The sequence below is a fragment of the Molossus molossus genome, unplaced genomic scaffold (genome assembly GCF_014108415.1).
Source record: "Molossus molossus isolate mMolMol1 unplaced genomic scaffold, mMolMol1.p scaffold_m16_p_9, whole genome shotgun sequence".
NCBI classification, from domain to species: Eukaryota; Metazoa; Chordata; class Mammalia; order Chiroptera; family Molossidae; genus Molossus; species Molossus molossus.
The window spans coordinates 31,115,342-31,137,079 of record NW_023425403.1 but is presented as its reverse complement, the minus strand read 5'-3'; the positions used below and the strand labels follow the sequence as shown (position 1 = coordinate 31,137,079).

The 21,738-nt window shown below is 39.4% G+C and overlaps 1 protein-coding gene across 1 annotated transcript in view; it reads right to left on the bottom strand.

Annotated features, from left to right (window-relative positions):
* The window catches only part of LOC118622545 (chondroitin sulfate N-acetylgalactosaminyltransferase 1), a 227,385-nt gene that overhangs the window by 184,389 nt on the left and 21,258 nt on the right, over positions 1-21,738 (bottom strand). The window contains exon 2 of the mRNA XM_036249924.1: positions 333-653. The gene's annotated coding sequence lies outside the window, so the exon portion shown is untranslated. The remainder of the gene's footprint in view (positions 1-332; positions 654-21,738) is intronic.

Below are 21,738 nucleotides of genomic sequence, written 5' to 3'. Positions count from 1 at the left end.
CTAAGGGCACGTACCTCGGTTGCAGTTTGTCCCCGGCCCTGGTTGGTCGTGCGGTGGCAGCCACTCGATGTGTTCCTTTCACATCGATGTTTCTCTCTCTCTCTGTTCCTCTCTCTCCCTCCCACTCTACCTGAACAAAAAATGGAAAAATGTCCTCGGGTGAGGATAAAAAAAAAAAGAATATTTTAACAATCTAAGAACCGATTCTATTCAACGAACAATTAATAGGGGAAAGTTCCCAGCACTTTCATTTCCAAAGAACTTCAAAAACACAATTGGTCCAATGATGCAACAATACCCACCCGTATACCTAAGTTTCAATGCTTCCTCACCTTCACAAATGTAAATCTTTATTTCAGCTAAACCATATTTGAGAAACATTGATTCCTGAAATGTGAAAAATAAGAAGAAAAGATTAAAAATCCCTTTTATCATCAGTGTGCCTAAAACAACAAATGCAAAGCACCAAGAGACTAGATACGTATCTTCCAACGAAAGCTGCCTGGTGAGATTTTCTTCGTGCACATGAGGATGATAACATATGTTTTTAAATCTGGATGGTAATGTTTTTTATTTGTATAAATCAGTGAAGTCCTCTGTTATGGTAATGTTTTTTATGTGTACAAATCAGTGGAGCACTCTATGTTATGGTCCTGGAAGACAGAACAGGGTTAAGGTAGGAACTGTGTAGCCAACTTCTAAAATTATCTTTCTCAAGAATGTTTCACAAAAGAAAGTGCCTTCGGATGCTGCACATTACAAATGACATGTTCCTATATTCTTGACCACATTCCTTCCACATTAAATAATTTTACTGAAAATAGTAAGTTTTAGGGCACAACTAACTTTAAAAGTCATGAGTTCTTCCCCCCAAATGTTGTTCTCTGTTATTCTCTGAAATGAAAACCAGGATCTCTGTGTCCTGGTCTCATGTGCACAGAGCAGGCTAAATGAGAAGATGTCTCTTTCTTATTCCTAATCCTTCCAGTGCAGGTCACTACCCCTTCTTCACTTCAATTTCTCACTCTGATAAATGGGGATAATCTCAGATACTATTAGCAGAACTATCAAGACTATGAACAAAATTATCTTACTAAATTATTTGAGGCCAGTGTGGCTCAGTTGGTTGAGCGTCTTCCCATGCACCAGGAGGTGGCCAGTTCAATTCCCAGTCAGGGCACATGCCCAGGTTGCAGGCTTGATCCCCAGCAGGGGATGAGCAGAAGGCAGCTGATCGATGTTTCTATCTCTCTCTCCTTCTCCCTTCCTCCCTCTGAAATCAATGAAAACATATATTTTTTTAAATGTATGGGTTTATTATTACCTTCAAGGGTATCAAATAATATTTTTCTTATACTCCAAAGATTTATTAAGTGCTTCCCTAGCTGGGGAATGGGGTCCCTGTGACACCTCTTTGTACATCTTCACATTATCAACATGGGAACCACTAACATGATGAAGACTGAAATGACTCACCTGCTAAACAGAGATACAAATAATATGCTGTTAGAACATAAAGAAAGGCAGTCTAATTTGGATTGGAGAGGATCAGAGTAATACCTAGTCTCTTGGAAAGAAACTGAATTGCTCTGTTTGCCTTTGGTTGTGAGACCAATAACCCAATCTTTTTCCTATATCAGTTAAGATATAGACAGACGGTGGATGTACCTCCATAGAAGGTTTTCCAGTACACAGTCTGCAGTGTCACAGTTATACTCACATGCAGTTGTTCATTTTATGAGACACCCTCTCCCAATAAATTCTTCTGGCCCAACCCTGCCCCTATTAGGTACTGCAGCTGCTCAACATATGTTAGGCATCATCACCGATTCTAATGAGGCATGAACAGTGAGTGTTTCAGAGAGATTTGCTATACGTAATCCTGTGCAGAACAAGAGATTGAGTTTTCATCTGTTGTGGACTATGTCCCCTCAAAATGTATTTGGTGAAATTCTAGACCCAATGTGATGATGAGTGGAGGTAGAGTTTTGGGGATCTAATTATGTCATGAGGGTGGAGCCCCCATGAGTGGGATTAGTATCCTTAAAAGAAGAGGACAGAGGGCTAGCTAGCTCTTTTTTCACCATGTGAGATACAAAGTAATGTTCCCTGTCCACGACCCAGAAGAGGGCTCTCACCAGTACCCAAACATGCTGACACCATGACCTTGGACTTCCAGTCTCCAGAATTGTGAGAAATAAATGTGTACTACTGATAAGCCACCCAGTTTATGGTGTTTTGTTATAGCAGCTCAAACTGACTAAGACACATGCTTTACTACAAGACTTGAGACAATGGAGACTTCTGATCTCCATTTTCAGATATGAAAAATAAAGGGGTTGGACCAAATCAGTGATTTCCGTGAAAGAGGATGGTCTTCATTTGTTGCCCCCTCACCGCCACTGAGAATCCCTGTGTATAAGATGTCTTAGAGGTGGGACAAACTTCACAGACAAATGCAAGACAGCACTAGACCCAGATGTCAAGACTAGGGAAGGGGAACCTGAAAACAGGACAAGCTCTTACAAGAATTAAAAGTATGGCCCTGGCTGGTTTGGCTCAGCGGTTAGAGTATAGGGCCTCAGACCAAAGGGTCACAGGTCTGATATCTGGTCAAGGGCATGTACCTGGGTTGCAGGTTTGATCCCTGGCCCCGGTGGGGGTCATGTGGGAGGCAGCCAATTGATATGTCTCTTTTACATCGATGTTTCTCTCTCTCTTTCTCTCTCTCTCTCTACCCCCCTCGCTCCCTCCCTTCTACTCTATCTAAAAAGCAATGGAAAAAATATCCTCAGGTGAGGATTAAAAAACAAAAAATTAAAAGCATGGCCTCCCTAGGCCCTGGCTGGGTAGCTTAGTTGGTTAGAGCATCGTCCCGATATGCCAAGGTTGCATGTTCAATCCCCAGTCAGGGAACATAAAAAAATCAACCAATAAGTAGAACAACAACAAATATATATATATGTGTGTGTATATATATATATGTATGTGTATATATATATGTGTGTGTATATATATGTATGTGTGTGTGTATATATGTATATATGTGTGTGTGTGTATATATATGTATTTATGTATATACATATGTGTGTGTGTGTGTGTATCCCCTTCCTCTCTCTCTAAAATTCAATAAAATAAAATAAAAAAACACTTTAAAAAAATTATGGCCTTCCTGAGTAGAAAGATTTTACCAGACTACTTGAGGATAGGTCATTTGACAATCAAAACCATGAGTTTATCCATTAAGCAAGTGTTGCATCTTGTTGTGGCCTTTCTGTCACATAGCTGGCTGGTAGGCTCAAGCAAGCACAATTCTCCATTCAGCAAAGTAAACTCACCCCAAACACGACACCCTGCTCCAGAAGAACAGCTCCCCAAGGACATCATGTCCCAGGCAACAGAGACCTTTACATGGGGCAGCTCAACAAGAACAAACCATATACTGCAGCACCCTACCCCAACAGATCAGCGCCAACAGAACAGAAGTAGCAACGTGGAGAGGGCAAAAGTGTGTGGTTCATAAATACCAGGTCTAGTCCTATTTCTGCCAGTGAGTTATTGTTTGACCTTGGGCAAGTCACCTGCAACATAAAAGTGTGGACCAAATAATCTCCAAGTTACCTTCCAGTATAGAAACTGCACTTACTTTTTATTGTTCTCCATAAAAATCTATCTGCTACTAGAATCTTTGTAGCATCTTTAAGGTCAGTATATACATCTCCATTACGGGCTCAGTTTTTCAATTCCTGCATTCCCAGGCTTCTCGGGCACAGTGCACTCAGGACAATTGCCCAGAACACAAGTTTGTGGTGCAGAAGGGGTAACGTTTGTTTTCTCTGGCTTCTTTATGATTCCCTCTGGCTAAATACTGCCCTCTACACTGCCAAGTCCCCGTACTTCCTGCACTGAGGCATGATCTATAGTATTCATAGGGCTGGTGACACTGTGATAGATGAAGAAATTAAATCTTTCACCAAACTTGAACGGGCATTTTGAATGGGAATTTTTATCTTCTTCCTTCCCAGATGCAGGAATGTCAATAGTTGAGAGATACTATGATGTTGGCAAAAAGTCATTACAAAAATGGACTTGCCTCCCAAATGGTCTCTTATTATCTTACACATGTATTACTTTTGCTGTATCAGTTTTTTAGTTTATTTCATGTTATGCTCCAGCTGCGAGGGAATTGAGAACATACTGTCCACATTTTAAAAAAAAAAAAAAAAACTGTAACATTAACAGAATAAATATTTCACCATGAAAATGAAAACTATGTGCAAATATTTATATAATTGAATTTCAGTCAATTCATTGGTTAGGCTAATGGAAGGGTGCTTTCTTTATACTGAAAGCCAATGAGACAGGAGAAAATTTTAATCTCAACATTCAAATAAATAAATAGTAACATTGCTTATAGACACCACTGTAAAAATATGCATATGGAATGTAAATGGGTGTTGTTCTCAGGGAACCTACAATTGCTGTATATTCTTTATTGTGTATACTGAATAACAATGAAATGGGGGGGGGACAGGAAACACAGATATTTAATCAATAAATATTTTTAAATATTTAAAATTGATCTTTACTCCATACCATGGCCAGTTAAGCAAGACGGGGTAAAGAGTGAACAAAGAAGATAATAGTGGAGTACGCAGCAATAAAAAGAAATGAACTATTTGTACACACATCAAAATGGATGATAATTATGTTGGGTGAAAGAAACCAGACAAATAGCAAACCTACTATATGAGTCCATTTATATAAAATTCTAGTAGACTGGTTTTGCCTAGGAATAGGGGTAGAGCGTTGTGAGGGGCCAGGAGGGACCAGAAGGGGTAGGATGGAGAGATAACCAAAGGGAACATGAAACTTTCCTGGTGATATACATGTTCATTATCTTGATTTTGGTGGTGGTTTCATATTTATATCAAAACTAATCAAATTGTGTACTGAGTTTACTGTATATCAATTATATCTCAACAAAGCTATAAAAGTTATTGAGTAGAGACAAAACTTGGGAAAATTTTTTAAAAATAAGTAACAGTTAAAAATGTAGGGGTAATTAAGATAGCCATTGGATGTAAAGCTACAGGGGCAAAAAGCTACAATAGGCCCATAAAAGATTACTGATTGTTGGAAGTTCAAGAGGTTTTCCAATCCCAGAAAAGTCTTTCTGAGTACCCACCGCTCCTTTAAAAATTATTTTTCTTATTCCCTTACAATTTTTGACCGAAACCGTTCTAACTACCCTCAGAGTTGTAATAACAGTAGCTAGCACTTATTGAGGACTTACTATAAACCAGGCCCCAGTCTAATTGATTAGCCAATTTAATCCTCACCTAAGGAACCTAAGAGATGGGTACTATAGTGATCCTTCATTTTAAACATGAGGATACTGAAGTTCAAAGAGGTTCAATAACTTGCTGAATGTCATCCACCATCCCAGTGGTGGACCTGGGATATGAAACTAGTTCAAGCTCTTGAAATTAAACTCCCCTCTCTCTGCTTGACCCACAGGATCCTAGACGATGCTACAGACCATGACTTGCTAATGCACACCTCTGATGGCACAAAGAAACTGTGCCTCAAACAGTGCATTTCTAAGTCTGAGGGCTGATCTTTTGTGTGGCAGCAGTGGAAAATGTCATTAATCAAGAGGCAGCGGAAGGAGGGGACAACAGCAAGGAGGAGCAGAAACAGCAATGGCCAGAAATCAACCAACTTGGTTTGCCCATGGCTGTAAACTTGGGCAAGCCATTTCTCCTTGAGCCTGTTTCTTCCAGTAAAATTAAGGGTTTGGACTAGTCAAACTCTAAGACTCCTTCCAACTCTGTGATTCTGCCAATCCACTTTGGGGGAGTCCTCCTTATATGTTGTAACTTGGATAAAAAATGTTCCACGACAGCAAACATACTTCAGACACAAAGTTTCCTCCATCCCCTAAAACACCAGGACACCCCCCACACCTAGCAAAGTCTTTCATTATTTCCCTGAGGTATTCTATCCCCAAGAGCCAGCCCTAAAGGAAGGCAAAGGAGGAAGGTTTCTCAACCAGAGTTGGTCATGTTCTCCTATGCACTCTGACAATCTTTTTCATTTCAAAAACACGGAAGAGTTGGTGTGGACTTTCAGGTGGTGAAAAGGAGGCACCGCACCACCTGGCAGCTCATTCCATTTTCCCTGATGTCTGAGATGATCCAAAGTACTTAGTAGGTGTTGGCTAAAGGTGTCAGACTCCACTTACTCCATTCCTGTTGGTTCTCCAAAGTGGCTATCCTCTCTTTGCACTAAAAACACATCATTTCCTCTTTATATTTTTTTAATTTTTTTTTTTAATTTATCTCCAGATAGAGTGGGAGGGAGAGAGGGAAGAAGAGAGAGAGAGAGAAACATTGATGTGAGAGAGACACATTGAGTGGTTGCCACCCACATGACACCCACTGGGGCTGAGGACAAACTGCAACCAAGGTACATGCCCTTAGTGGGAAACAAACCCGGGACTCTCTGGTATGTGGGCCAACGCTCTAACTGCTGAGCCAAACCAACCAAGGCTATTTCCTCTTTTCAAATGATGGATTTTGTGACCCTTTGGGGAGACATAAGAAATAAGAGCAACTAAACGAAGCAATTGTAAACCATTTCAGCATCCATAAAACCTTCTCCTTTATCACAAAAGAAAAGAAAAAACAGCATCTGGGAGGAAAAGAAAAATGTACTCAACAGGGAACTTGATATCTTTAAGAACAACTTCTCAAGGACTTCCGGTCAAGATGGCGGGTAGGTAAACGCGGTATCGCGTCCTCCCACAACCACATCAAAGTTACGACTAAACTACAGAACAACCATCATTCAACACCGCCTGAAACTGAGCTGAATGGAAGTCCTACAATTATGAAATTAAAGAAGAAGCCACATCGAGACAAGCAGGAAGGGCAGAGGCAGGAGGGGCGGAGGCAGGAGGGGCGGAGGCGCCACGGGCTGGTCCCACACCCACATGTGGCAGATAAAAATCACGAGGACACCTCTGCTGGGAAGGTCCTTCCTGCGGACTGAGGGGTCCCCATCCCACAGGAGGCACTCGCTCAGGGTTGCAGTGCCAGGAAGAGAATCCCCATAACTTGTGGCTGAAAAAACCAGCGGAAACTGAGGCTCAGGGAGGCTGAGGCGGCTGGAGCCCCAGGCAGCTCCTCTTAAAGGGCCCGAGCACAGACTTACTCCGACTAGCAACCTCCAGGCTCTAGCGTGGGGGAGGCAGTTCAAAAGGCACCAGAAACATACAGGGAAGAACTGAGCTGTTTGGCACTGGAGCAAGGGCTGAAGAGGGGGCTTTCTCCTGGACAGAGGTGCTGTCAGAGGCCTTTGTTCCTTTGGTGAGCCCTTTCCTGGGGCGGCAGACAGCCACCATATCTGGGACTCCAGCAACCTGGCTCACACTGGTTGCCCGCCTTGGTGACTCCCTGAGGCCTTGCCCCACTCTCAACTTTCAGGCCCACCCAAGCTGTTGCTAGTTGCTTTACCATAAGATTGGCCTGCCTTAGACCCTGCTTTAGGTTTTCCTAAATTCTTTCAAACAGGCAGCACCTGGTCTCAGCTAGCCCCATGCCTCTCATTAAGTAATACATAGAAACAAACATAGGGAGACAGCCAAAATGAGGAGACAAAGAAACAGGTCCCAAATGAAAGAACAGAACAAAACCCCAGGAAAAGAACTAAGCAAATGGAAATAAGCAAACTAACAGATGCAGAGTTGAAAACACTGCTTATAAGGATGCTCAATGAACTTAGTGAGAACCTCAATGTACTTAGTGAGGGCCTCAAGAGCAAAAAAAAAAAAAGGACCAGTCAGAAATGAAGGATGTACTACCTGAAATAAAGAATAATTTACACAGATTCAATAGCAGAGTAGGTAAAGCCAAGAAGCAAACCATCGATTTGGAATATAAGGAACCAAAAAACGCCCAAACAGAACAGCAAACAGAAAAAAGAATCCAAAAAAATTAGGATAATGTAAGGAGCCCCTGGGACAACTTCAAGAGTGCCAACATTTGCATCTTGGGGGTGCCAGAAGAAGAAGAGCGAGAACAAGAAATTGAAAACCTATTTGAAACAATAATGGCAGAAAATTTCCCTAACTTGGTAAAGGAAACAGACATACAAGTCCAGGAAGCACAGAGAGTCCCAAACAAGATGAACCCCAAGAGGCCCACACCAAGACACATCATCATCAAAATGCAAAAGGTTCAAGACAAAGAATCTTAAGAGCAGCAAGAGAAAAGCAATTAGTTACCTACAAGGGAGTTCCCATAAGACTGTCAGCTGATTTCTCAAAAAAACTTTGCAGGCCAGAAGGGAGTGGCAAGAAATATTCAGAGTGATGAAAAGCAAGAACCTACAACCAAAATTACTCTATCCTGCAAAGCTGTCATTTAGAATTGATGGCCATATAAAGCTATCATTTAGAATTTCCTTTCCCAGACAAGGAAAAGCTAAAGGAGTTCATCACCACCCCACAATTATTATGTGAAATGTTGAAAGGTCTTCTTGAAGAAAAAGATAAAAAATATGAACCAACAAAATGGCAATGAATACATATCTGTCAACAATTGAATCTACAAACAAAATGAACAAGCGGAACAGAAACATTCTCACAGATACAGAGAACATTTTGTTGGTTGCCAGATGGAAGGGGATTTGGGGGAATGGGTGAAAAAGGTGAAGGGATTAAGAAGTACAAATTGGTTGCTAGACTGACAAACCTCAAAGGGAAGAGGGGTTGAAGGGTGGGAAGAAATGAACCAAGGAACTTCTATACATATATGCATGGCCAATGGACACAGACAACAGGGTGGGGAAAGGCAGGAGGGGGGTGGGAGTGGAGAGGAGGGGGTCAATGGGGGGACAAAATGAGGAACATCTGTAATACATTCAACAATAAAGATAAGTTTAAAAAAAAAGAACAACTTCTCCCTTTACCTTTGGAAAAAAAAATCTCAGATGTAGATGACAGAGGGGAAGAGGATGTGGGGAGGTAGAAAAGGGTAAAGGGGGGATAAATGATGATGGAATGAGACTGATTTGGGGTGGTGAACACACAATACAATACACAGATGATATATTATAGAATTTTACACCTAAAACCTACATAATTTTATTAACCAATGTGGCCCCAATAAATTCAATAAATAAAAAAATTTTAGCCCTGGCCAGTTTGGCTCGGCAGTTAGAGCGTCGGCCTGTGGTCTAGAGAGACCCGGGTTCAGTTCCCGTTAACGGTTGCAGTTTTCCCCCACCCTGGTTGGGTAGTGCAGGAGGCAGCCAATGTGTCCCTTTCACATCGATGTTTCTCTCTCTCTCTCGCTCTCTCTTCCTCTCTCTCTCTCTCTCTCTCTTATTCTATCTGAACAAACAATGGAAAAATTTCCTCGAGTAAGGATAAAAAAAAAATTTATAATTAAACAACAAAAAAAACTTCTCTCGTGAATTTTTGTCTCAGTATTTTGGGGCTTAACTAAATTATTTCTGGGATAAGCATTTCTCAAGTGCAATAACTACTTTCAAAATGCATTGGTGAGGCAAACTTTAAAAAATATGTACAGCCCAGCTGGTGGGCTCAGTGGATTGACAGTTGTGCCATGGACTGAGAGGTCCCAGTTTGATACCTGGTCAGGACATGCCCGAGTTGAGGGTTCAGTCCTCAGTACGGGGTGTGCAGGAGGCAGCCAATCAATGTTTCTCTCTCTCTCTCTCTCTCTCTCCCTCTCCCCCTTTGTCTCTCTCTAAAAAAATCAATAAAATTATATTTTAAAAAATAAAATATATGTACAAGAAATATGTCTACTTTTCTATATAACTCTACCTATATATCTGCTCTACATTTTTATTCTGTATTTTATACACTGTTTTTATAGCTACCCTGTTCTATCTCAGAATGTGTAATTTTTGTTTTTACTTTATTTTTTACTGATTTAGCAATTATTATACTATGGTAGTTCCCCCTTATCTGTGGTTTTGCTTTTCTCAGTTTCAGTTTCCCACGGCCAACCTTGGTCTGAAAATATTAAATGGAAAATTACAGAAATAAACAATTTATACCATTGTGAGTAGCATGATGAAATCCCAACAAGTTCTGTTCCATCCCACCGGGGACATGAACATCCTCATCTGGCATGTTTATACCACATACGCTCCTGTCCCCCTTACTCACTTAGTAGCCCTCTCTATTATCAGACTGACAGTTGTGGTATCACAGTGCTTGTGTTCAAGTAACCCTTATCTTACTTAATAATGGCCCCAAAGTCATTCGCTTAACTTTTATTACAGGATACTGTCATAATTGCTCTATTTTTATCATTGTTGTTATTGTTGTTAATCTCATACTGTGCCTAATTTATGAATTAAACTTTCTCACAGGTGTGTATGTACAGGGAAAAGCATACCATATACAGGGTTCTGTATTATCCATGGTTATAGGCATCCACTGAGGTCTTGGAAAGTATTCCCTATGGATAAGGAGGAACTACTGTATAATAAATCAAAATTTAAAATACAGATCACCCCTTTCCCACATAGAGCCAGAGATTTACAAAATTCATTTCCAGCCTTTGTCATTGCACAGGTTTTATGTGTTTGTTTGTGTTCACTATGAGCACACTATTTTCTAATTTTTTGCTCGAATTCCCCTTGTATCTACTTAGTCCATATATCTGTCATTTCATATGAAGCAATATTCCATTGTATTGCTAAATGGTTTAATGAGTCATCTTTCAGCTCATTGTTTCCACATATTATAAACCAATCAAGCATTTTTTGCTTTTTTATTGTATTTATTGGGGTGAAATTATATAGCTTTCAGGTGTACAATTCTATACTACATCACCTGTATATTGTATTATATATTTACCATCCCAAGTTTCCTTATCCCCCGCCCCTTTACCCTCTTCTACCTCCCCCCGCCCCTTTCCCTCTGGTAATCACCTGTGTCTGTGAGTTTTTTGTTGTTGTTGTTTATTTGCTTAATCCCTTCACCTTTTTCATCTAGCCCTCAAACCCCCTTCCCTCTGACATCCATCAGTCTGTTCTCTATGAGTCTGTTTCTATTTTGGTAGTTTATTTTGTTCATTAGATTCCACATATGAGCAAAATCATATGGCATTTGTCTTTCTCTGACCGGCTTATTTCACTTAGCATAATGCTCTCCAGGTCCATCCATGCTGTTGCAAAGCATTTTTAAATACCAAAACTTTGTTTTCCCTTTCTGAGCTATTTCCTCAGGCTATAATCTGAAAATGGGATTAGCAATTTAAAGACTATAATCAGCTAGGTGCTTTTTATTATAAATTGCCAGATAGCTCTCCAAAAGAGGTATTTACTAATTTGTAATGTCACCAGAAAAATATGATCCTAGCTTTTTCTTCATAGTCTCACACTGGGCTTTCTGAGTTCTATTTATTTTGGGGTAATTTCAAAAGAATGATGTAAAGTCCTTTAGTTCTTTGAATCTGTCATATGTTTGTTTAATACCCTCTTACTGCCTCTTTTGAAAAATATGTATTGATCACCTACTACATGCCAGGTGCTTTATGTGCCTTATAATTCACTCACTGCCCTTGACTGCCTCATAAAGTAGAAACTACAAATTTTATTTTTACTAAGAAAACTGAGTTTCAAAGGGTTCAAAAATGTCCACAGATTCCAAGGCTAATATTTGATGTTGTCAGGATTCAAATTCACTATGTACTTCCTGTGGATTCTCCATTACATCACCCTGGCTCATAATCACAAACTTTAAGCATCTTGCTACTGTTTCCTTTCTTCTTAAACATCTTAACTGTTTTTCTTTTCTTTCTTTCTTTTTCTTTTTTTGTCCAGTGTTCCTATTTATTGAGGTATAAAATACACAAGTAGTGATTAAGGTACTCTCATCTTAAAGGTAGAGCACAGTGAATTTTTACACACCACACACAGTGTAAGCACTACACAGATCAAGATACAGAATCTTTTTATCAGCTTAGGATCTTTACTTTTTAAACACAGATTGGCTTTGTGCTTCTCATTCTATATAGGGCCTGGTACTAAATCTATACAAATAGGTGCTTAATAAATTCTGTTTAATTACTGAAGGTCAAAATTAGAAGTGACCTCAGAGATTGTGTGTTCTCACCTCTTATAGTTCCTCCAGATGTGGAAACTCAAGCCCAGAAGGAAAGTGACCTATCCAGGTTCTAACAATTCAGAGCGATTTCTACCACACCATGCTGTCCTCACCTGTCAATGGCTAGTTGCTCTCCATTCCTTACATTACAGGCACGTGAGGGGTGACAAAGAAGGGAGGATACACAACAGAGGAAGAGGGCCTAGATAAAGATTTTTAATTGTTATCATTATCTTTATTTTAAATTAGTCCTGAAGCAATCAAAGGGTCAGATTGGTGGAGAAAGGCTCATTAAACTGACCTTACTGGAAAACACTATTATTTTTTTTACCTAAAAGTATCACACTTAAAATAAAATAAGTTTTGCCCATCAGCATAGTCTACTTATCAGGAGAAACACTTATTCCAATAATGCATCATTGCTTATAACTTCTTTTGAATGCCTTCTTCGAAATGAACTTTCAGAGTTAATTTGAGTGAAACAAATAAACAATTTTACTTTTATAAACTACAAAATTAGCAACAACAGAATAAAAACTGGATGTGTGCCCTTTAAGTCACTAGGAGAAAACAAAAACAAAATAATAATCCATAAAAAAATCACAGCGAATATGATTTCTATTTACAAAACCTATTAAATATGACAATAAATGTGAATGGGTTAAACATCCCCAACAAAGACTCTCAACATCCAATTAGATGCTGTTTATAAGACAGGCCTAAAACCAAGTGACTCAGAAACCTAAAGAAAAAAATGGGGTAAGATTTATCTAAAAAATTAATTAAAGGAAAGTTTGGATGGCAATATTTTTATCAAACAAAGCAGAATCTGAAGCAACAGAATATTTAAGCCCTGGCCGGTTTGGCTCAGCGGTTAGAGTACTGGCCCGCAGACCAGAGAGTCCCAGGTTTGGTTCCCGCTAATGGCATGTACCTCGGTTGCAGTTTGTCCCCGGCCCAGGTTGGAGTTGTGTGGGTGTCAGCCACTCAGTGTGTCTTTCTCACATGGATGTTTCCCTCTCTCTTCCTCCCTCTCTCCCTCCCACTCTATCTGAAGATAAATGCAAAAATGTCCTTGGGTAAGGATTAAAAAAAAAAAAGAATATTTAAGACATAGAATATGTAAAAGATTTCAACTTCAGTAAAGATTTCACTATGTAGGAATGGTTTAATTTCTCAAACTGACAAGTATATTTTAATTATAATAGTTTTATCATTGAGGTTATAGGTAAATAACACAAACATATACTGCTATTAAGAAGACACTAGGGCCTTGGCCTGTTTGGCTCAGTTGTCAGAGTGTCGGCCTGCAGACTGGAGGGTCTTGGGTTTGATTCCCAGTCAAGGGCATGTACCTGGGTTGCAGGTTCGATCCCAGGCCCTGGTCAGAGTCATGTCAGAGGCAACCAATCGATGTGTCTCTCTCACATCGATGTTTCTCTCTCTCTCTCTGCCCCCCCTCCATCCGTCCCACTCGAAGATAAATAGAACAATATCCTCGGGTGAGGATTAACAAAAAAAAAGAAGATACTAGGCCCAGCTGGTGTGGCTCAGTGGACCGATAGCCAGCCCATGGACTGAGAGGTCCTTTGATTCAAGGTCAGGGCACATGCCCAGGTTGTGGGCTCGATCCTAAGTGGCCGTGTGAGTGTGCAGGAGGCAGCCAATCGATGTTTCTCTCTCACATCAATGTCTCAATGTCTGTCTGTCTCTCTCTCTCTCTCTCTCTCTCTCTCTCTCTCTCTCTCCCCCCTCCCTCTCTTCCTCCCTCCCTCCCTCCCCCCTCCCTTCATCTCTCTCTTAAAAAATCAATAAAAACATATTTTTTTTAAAAAAGAAGACACTACAATCCTCACTGGGTAGCTCAGTTGGTTAGAGTGTTGTTCCAATACACCAAGGTTGCAGGCTCCATCCCAGGTCAGAGCACATACAAGAATCAACCAATAACTGCATAAATAAGTGGAACAACAAATCAATGTTTCTCTCTCTCTCCTGCCCCCCATCTTCCTCTGTCTCTCTAAAATAACCAATAAAAACAAAAGAAGACAATAGGAAAATAGTCAATACAGTATGGATGCATGATACAATAACATGTAACCACTAAAAATCATGTTTATAAAAATATTTAATAAATGGCAATGTATTCATCATACAATACTAAGTAAAAGAGGCAAGATACAAGGCATATACAGTAGGACCTCAATTTACCTTCCATAAAATATACTTGTGAGATGTTTTTTAAACTAGAAAAAATATACCAAAATAACACTCCCCTTAAATTAGGGGAGATCTTTAGTTACTTCTTTGTGCTATTTTTCTCTATCAGACCAAAAAAAAAAAACAACACACCGAGGGCCTGAGATCCAAGACAAATGAAAAGATAGCATGAGAGGACTTTGCTTCCTTGAATGAACTCAGGCATCAGACTTCCTGACAGACAAACTCCATCCCAGGACACTGACAAGGGAGTCGGAGAAACGATTTTTGTATTAGATGAGAATTCCGAACATCCTATCACCTTGATTAAACCCCACGATTTTAGTGTTTTCTTCCAAGGACTGATTAATGTTTCACTGCACTATAGCCAATTTTCTTTTTTATTCTATGCTCTCAGAACCTCCAAATGAACATAATAATATATTCTTAAGCAGAGTAAGTAAACTAATAAATAAACAAAACAATACCACAGTTCAGTCACCCTTTGTTCATAAATCTGTCCTACGAAGACACAGATCTACCAGCGTTAAAAAAAAAAAAAAGAATGTGCCGGTGCTGGAGGACAATTCTGAACAAGAAGTTCCAAAACTATTTTAAGCGAAGCAGTCTCAGGGGGAAGAGCCTTCCAGAGCATCTTCTCTGAATTACTTTGCATCCATTTTGATGTATATATTTTGACATCTGAGGGTACCTTAACATAAAATTCTACTGATTTATGTGGACATGTCATTTGTTTAACAATTTGAAGGAAGAACAGATAAGCTTTTAAAAGACTCAAAATCCTATATACTTAAAATGAGATTTGTACTAGCTATCATGATTAGGAAATAATCAGATTCTAGATCTTTCAGGAAGTTCTCCTATCTTTGCACAATATATACCAAAAAATAAGTTATAATACAAAGGACTATTAAATGTGACTATAAGGTTAGTATTCATAGACCTAAAAGAACCTCAGCAGTCACGGTGTTCAACTTCCATTCTCCTAGAAGCCACCACACAGGGAAGGGAAGTGACTGGCCCATGACTGGCCCAGGTTCTTCGCTGGCACCTCTTCCTAGCACAGCTGCATCTCTAATCTCCCCTGAAGTTTTCCTTCCTGCTGGATTTACATAATGTAACTTGCACCACCATCTATTTTCTTCCACACTGAGCTTTTTACCTCAAAGGAGAGAAAGGGAAAATTTTAATGGCGTGGGGGTCAGATGATTGAACAGGCAAACCTCTCATCTCTCATTCATCCAACAGAAATGTCCCAAGTGCCTCCAAAGTGTCAAGTTCTGTGATGGGGCTACAGTCCCTCCTCAGGGGGCTCACAGATTGTCTGCTCCCCGACCATCCACAATTTGGACAGCTCCAGGGGATGAGGAGGCATGTGCAGGCTGTGTGGGGGCCGAGGGAAAGGGCATCTCATTGATGAGAGGGCTCAGGCTCATCAGAATCACACCTGAAGTGCAGGTAGGCGTGCACATGAGGGAGAGATGGGAGCTAGGAAAACGGCATTCTGGGCAGGGCGACCCATGGAAGCGGCACAGACGTGTGAAAGGATGGCAGAGCTGGGACCTCAAGGACTCGACGTGGCTGCCACTGCAGATGCCTAGGGGAGAGTGGACGCAGGTGGGGTGGTGAAGGCTGGAGACCTCCACTAAGTGAAGGAATCATGTCCCAAAGGCAACAAAACCACTACAGGAATTTAAGCGAGAAATTGAAATTTTAAAATGCTCAGGTCATATTTGTGCTTTAAAGTGCTCGTTGCCTGGCCATGACGAGGCTGAGCTGGAGAAGTGAAGACCCAAGGTGTGGAACCAGCCAGAAGGCTCCAGCAGTCACCCAACTGGTGGCTGGGGGCTGCTGCCAGACAAGGGGCAAGTTTAAGAAATATCTAGACGTGCAACCCAGACGTGGTGATCATTTTCACGTGGAGTGAGGGAAAGGAAGGAATCTATTCAAAGTTTCAAGTTTCTTCTATTTCAGTTACACATTCATGTCACAATAACAAAATGGCCCTGTCCTCAGACTTTAAATGTCAAGAAATACTGACTAAACTCTGACAATCAAAAGGGAAGCAGAGGCCAATGAGTTACTTAAGAAACTAAAGAAACAGAACAGACCTGTTGACAAGTCACAGAATTATGCAGTAGTTATGATGCCAGACAAACCTCGGTTCAAATTCCAGTCTGGCCACTTGAAATCTTGGGCAAGTTACGCTTTTTAAAGCTCAGTTTCCTCATTTCTAAAATGAGGATAATGATGAGACCTACCTAAGGAGGTGAATCAGGAAGCTAAAAGTGCAAAATGCAGCACCTGATACAATGAGCACTCATTAAATGATCACATTATATAGTGCAAAGGAATTCCCAGGACTGGGAAAGAATAACCTTTTCATTTAAAAATTAGCTTTTATTGTTAAAATTGTTCTGAGTTTGGGGTGTTGGGCAAGAAAGAGAGCATCAACACCCTGGTAGGTAGCAGCTGATCGAAAGCCATTGTAAGATGCTCCTTCTTAGTTTCAAGCAGGGTCATCAGAAGAAGCAGAGATTCTCACCAGGGGGCTATGAGATGCTCCCACACCCAAAATGTATCACAAGAACACTGGGTATTAAAGCTTAAAAGATAATGACACAGTAACAAAAATCTTTTAGGTAAAAGGAGAGGAATTAATTACCTATTTTATATTTTGAATTGATAAGCAGAGAAACTCAATACTATGAAAAAAAAAGTTGTAAAAATATCATGAAAATCTTGAGGCCTTGGTAGTTTTAACAGAGGTGATAAAGGGGACAACTAGTCCAGGTTCTAGGAAAACCCTAGTAGAATAAAGAAATGTATAAAGAAGCAATTGCTCTGTTTAAGTCAGTAACATCTGTTAACTTTCATCCTAGGATTCCTAAGGATACAATAACAACACTTTGTACTGCAATGTTGAAGGAATGAGGTCAGTGGTATTCTAGCAAATGTTTAACAACCAACTCTCCCAGGAAAATACTGCATTCATATCTACATTTTGTACGTTGTTAATTATAAATTTTACTGATATAAAGTATTACTACACGATTTTACCAATAAAAATAAACTATAAACTATTCTGTATTATAATTTCCATATAGCTGATTCATTCATTAACTTTTGCCAAATTCTTGTATCTGTAGAAAACGTACGGTTGCAACTGATCAATGACAGTAGTTCCAACATAAATGCTTGCTATTTTATTTTACATTAAGACTAATAACACAGCCCTAGCTGGTGTGGCTCAGTTGGTGGGGGCATCGTCCTGGGCACCAAAAGGTCTCTGGTTCGATTCCAGATCAGGGCACATGTCCAGGATGCAGACTCAATCCCTGGTACAGAGCATGCAGGAGGCAGCCAATTAATGTTTCTCTCTCTCCCTCTCCCTTCCTTTCTCTCTAAAAGTCAATAAAAATATTTTTTTTTAAGTAACACCACATCACTTGCTTATCAATGGCTAGAGTGATTTTTTTTCCTGAGTTAGATTATTGTTTTTGAATATTAGAAGAATATTTCCACAATATTTCTGTGCTATTCATGTTGTGATACTACAGACAGGAAACACTATTAAGTTCAATCTGCAATTGTCTTCATTTTCTTAGATCTAGAAAACAAAACAATAAATCATGTCCTGAGGTATAGTCAATACTCCCATGAATCACATAGTCTAACATGGCCAATTTCAAGCTGCAACATGACCCCCACTGAATAAAGTATTTGGAAGAAATACACAGTAACACACTGTATATAGAATTTTTACCATACAGGTACTACATTGTTGCACATATACAAACTCCTTCTCAATTCCTTCATCCATTTCATCAGTAAAAATGCACCCGTTTTTGGTGAACTTGACAAAACGTGGTGGTTATTTTACTATGTAGGAATCAGATATATCCATGTTTGGATTCTGAGATGTTTATAATTTCAAGGATTATCTTTATTATACTTGGCTACTTTTCTAAGAAATGACCTCACTCAGTGGCGTACTTGAGCCAGCTCATATTAGCTCACAAGAGACAATTATTATTATTAAATGTTTAGAAATGTTGCAAGCTGGATGTTAAATACAACCATTATTAAAAATTTTATAAACATAATTAAATTATATTTAAAAGTTAAAAACAAAAATATTCCAGATTCAAGCTTCATCATTTCCTATTGATTTTATTGTATTTTACTATTATCTATGTTCTTGGAGTTACTCAAATACATAAAAATAGAAGCATATAAGTTTGGAAGGGGCATAAAAAGAACTACAGTATTCTGAAGTCCTAGTATTGTCCAGGAAATGGTAAAATACTAATTTGTATTAGTCTTTAATAAGTAAATCATAAATGCTGCACCATTTCTAAGGTAACCACCAAAAGAATGTATAATTAACAAGCCAAAAGGAAATTTTAAAATATTTAATTAAAAACAAAGCAAGAAAGGAGGGAAAAATGCACAAGAACAAGTGGGACAAAGAGAAATAAAACAGTAAGCTGGCAGAATGAAACCCAAATAGATTTCATTAAAGGCAAACAGACTAAATGATCCAATTAAAAGACAAAGATTGACAAACTAGCGATACAATGAAATTTAACTATGCTGCTTTTAAGAGAAACACTTTAAACATAAGAATGTTTGACAGAAATTGGATTTTTAATAAAAGATATACCATGCAAATACTAAGAGTTGTAAGAGTTATGTTAATCAAAGTAGGCTTTAAGGGGAAAATGATCATCACTAACAAATATAACAATTCTTCTGTACTTTGTATGCGTGTAATAATATAGTCTCAAAATACATAAAGCAAAAAGTGAAGAAACTAAAGAGAGAGAAAATCATAAGCAATTATCCATAATCTTAATGAGATTTTAACACACCTCTATCAGGAGTTAATAGACTAAACAGAAGGGGAAAAAAATCATTTTTCCTATCCTTTTACTTTTAACTTCTTTATAGCCTTAATTAAAAAAATGTGTACTATAAGCAGCACAAAGTTGATCTGGCACATTTTTTTCATTCAACAATACTATTAACACTCTTAAACACTATCCCCAACAACTACAGAATATGCATCATTTTCAGGAGTAAATAGAATGTTTATAGCAATTGACTACACGCTGTGCCAGAAAGCATGTCTCCACAAATCCATACAGATTAAAATCACATTGGTACCTTCACTAATCACAGTAACCAGAAATCAATAACAGAGAGAACTGGAAAATTCCCAAGTGTTTGGATATTAACCAATACACTTTTAAATAATTCATGAATAAAAAACTACTTAGAACTAAATGATAATGAAAATATAAATCCTTCCAGAGGGAAACCTTTACACCAAGAAGGGTGTTTTGATCCCTCCACTAAAAGCAGTGCATGTCTGCACCCCTTCAATGATGTGCTGACCAGAGATACCTGCCATGTTTATTAATGGACATATATTGAGCCTAGGCCTAAGAAGGGGCCTCCACCCCATCCTAGGTCTAAGAGGTCATTTGAGGCACATGGTCAAATACCTTGGCTCTGGACCCTGGTTAGCCACCCCATGGGACACAAAAATCTTCAATTTCACAGTGAGAGATGAAATAACTAATTACGTGCTAAAGACCCTTCATCTTTCCTTCCAGTGCCCAGCATTACTCTCCCACTGGTAGAATGCCACCCCATCTAGACTCTCTGAACCACCTCCTCCACTGCGCCAATGTTCTGTGGATGCCACTGTGGCTCCTTATGGCCCTTATCCTACAGGGACCATTATCTCAGCAAGGGACCTGCCTTGTGATGTTGGGAATTACATCTATACACAAATCATACATAAAAACCACAGATACACAAAAGCTATAAAAATATTCTGGCTTAAAAAAAAATGTTTTTATTCACTACATGCTATAGCCTCCTTCTGAGTTGCTTGCATGCTTTATAATGCATTTCCCATAGCTCACACAAATTATAAAGTATTCAGCATATTATAAAAAATATAATATTCAAAACATAATTTTAAGATTTTAAACATCCAATAGTATATGAATTGGAGTAATTAACACTAAGTGCTACGGCCATCCCCTCAAATCTCAACAAAAATTATCTTTTGAGTCACCATCGAATGGAGTTAACGGGGGTACTCTCCTCCAAAAGGTGACCCAGGGAACCAGGCAGCTACCATCTTCTTGCTTCAGTGCCAACCTGGTATCACGCAGCTAGTAGCAATAGAAGAGGAGCACACAGGGAGGTCAAACCAGACCCTTTACCTCTCAACCTGAAGTGACACACATCGGTCATGCTCAGTCCGTTGGCCAGAACTAGCCACATGACCCTACCTAGCTGCAAAGGTGCTGACAAGCATAGTCTTCCCCGTGATCACGAGGAAAGTGAAATGGTTTGTGAAACACATAGCACTGTCTCTGCCTCAAAAAGATATCAAACCTCACAGTCTATCAAGGAGAAAGGAGGAAGGAAAGAAAGGAAGCAGTATTCACTGATTTGGGGCACCAAGTTTAATGCTAAGGACTTCACACACACTGTGTTTAGAACTTATGAACCAGATGCCATAATCCCTGCGTTATACATGAAGAAACTGAAGCACAGTTATTAAACAAGTAACTAAGGAGTTGAACTCAGGTTTGACTCTAAGGCCCACAGACTGTCTTAGCTTACTTTGAGAACTGATAGCCCAGTTGAAGTGTCTCTTTAAACTGTGGGTTCCTGAGTCCCACACTATGCTTATTAAAGAAGAATTTCTAGGGCATAGGAACCTCCTACACTTTTAACACATTTCCAAGGGGATTTTTTTTTTAATTTTTTATTTATTAATTTGCTTTTGTTACAGATGTTTCTCATTTTTTCCCCCATTGACACCCTCCTCCCCTTCCCCCCACCCCATCCCCAGCTTTGTTGTCTATGTTCATTGGTCAGGTATACATGCATGTAAGTTCTGTGATTTATCTCTTCCCCCACAAACCCTGCCCTCCTCTGAGGCTTGTCCACCTGTACCCCACCTCCATGTCTCTGGGTTAATTTTGTTCAGCAGTTTGTTTAGTTCATTATATTCAACAAATAAGTGAGATCATGTGATATTTGTCTTTCTCTGCTTGGCCTGTTTCACTTAGCATGATACTCTCCAGGTCCTTCCATGCCATCTCAAAGGATAAGAGATCTTTCTTTCTTACAGCTGCACAGTATTCCATTGTGTATATGTACCACAGCTTTTTAATCCACTCATCTACTGATGGACACTGGGTGTTTACAGATCTTAGCTATTGTAAATAGTGCTGCTATAAACATAGGGGTACATATATTCTTTCTGATTGGTGTTCCAGGTTTCTTAGGGTATATTCCTAGAAGTGGGATCACTGGGTCAAATGGAAGTTCAATTT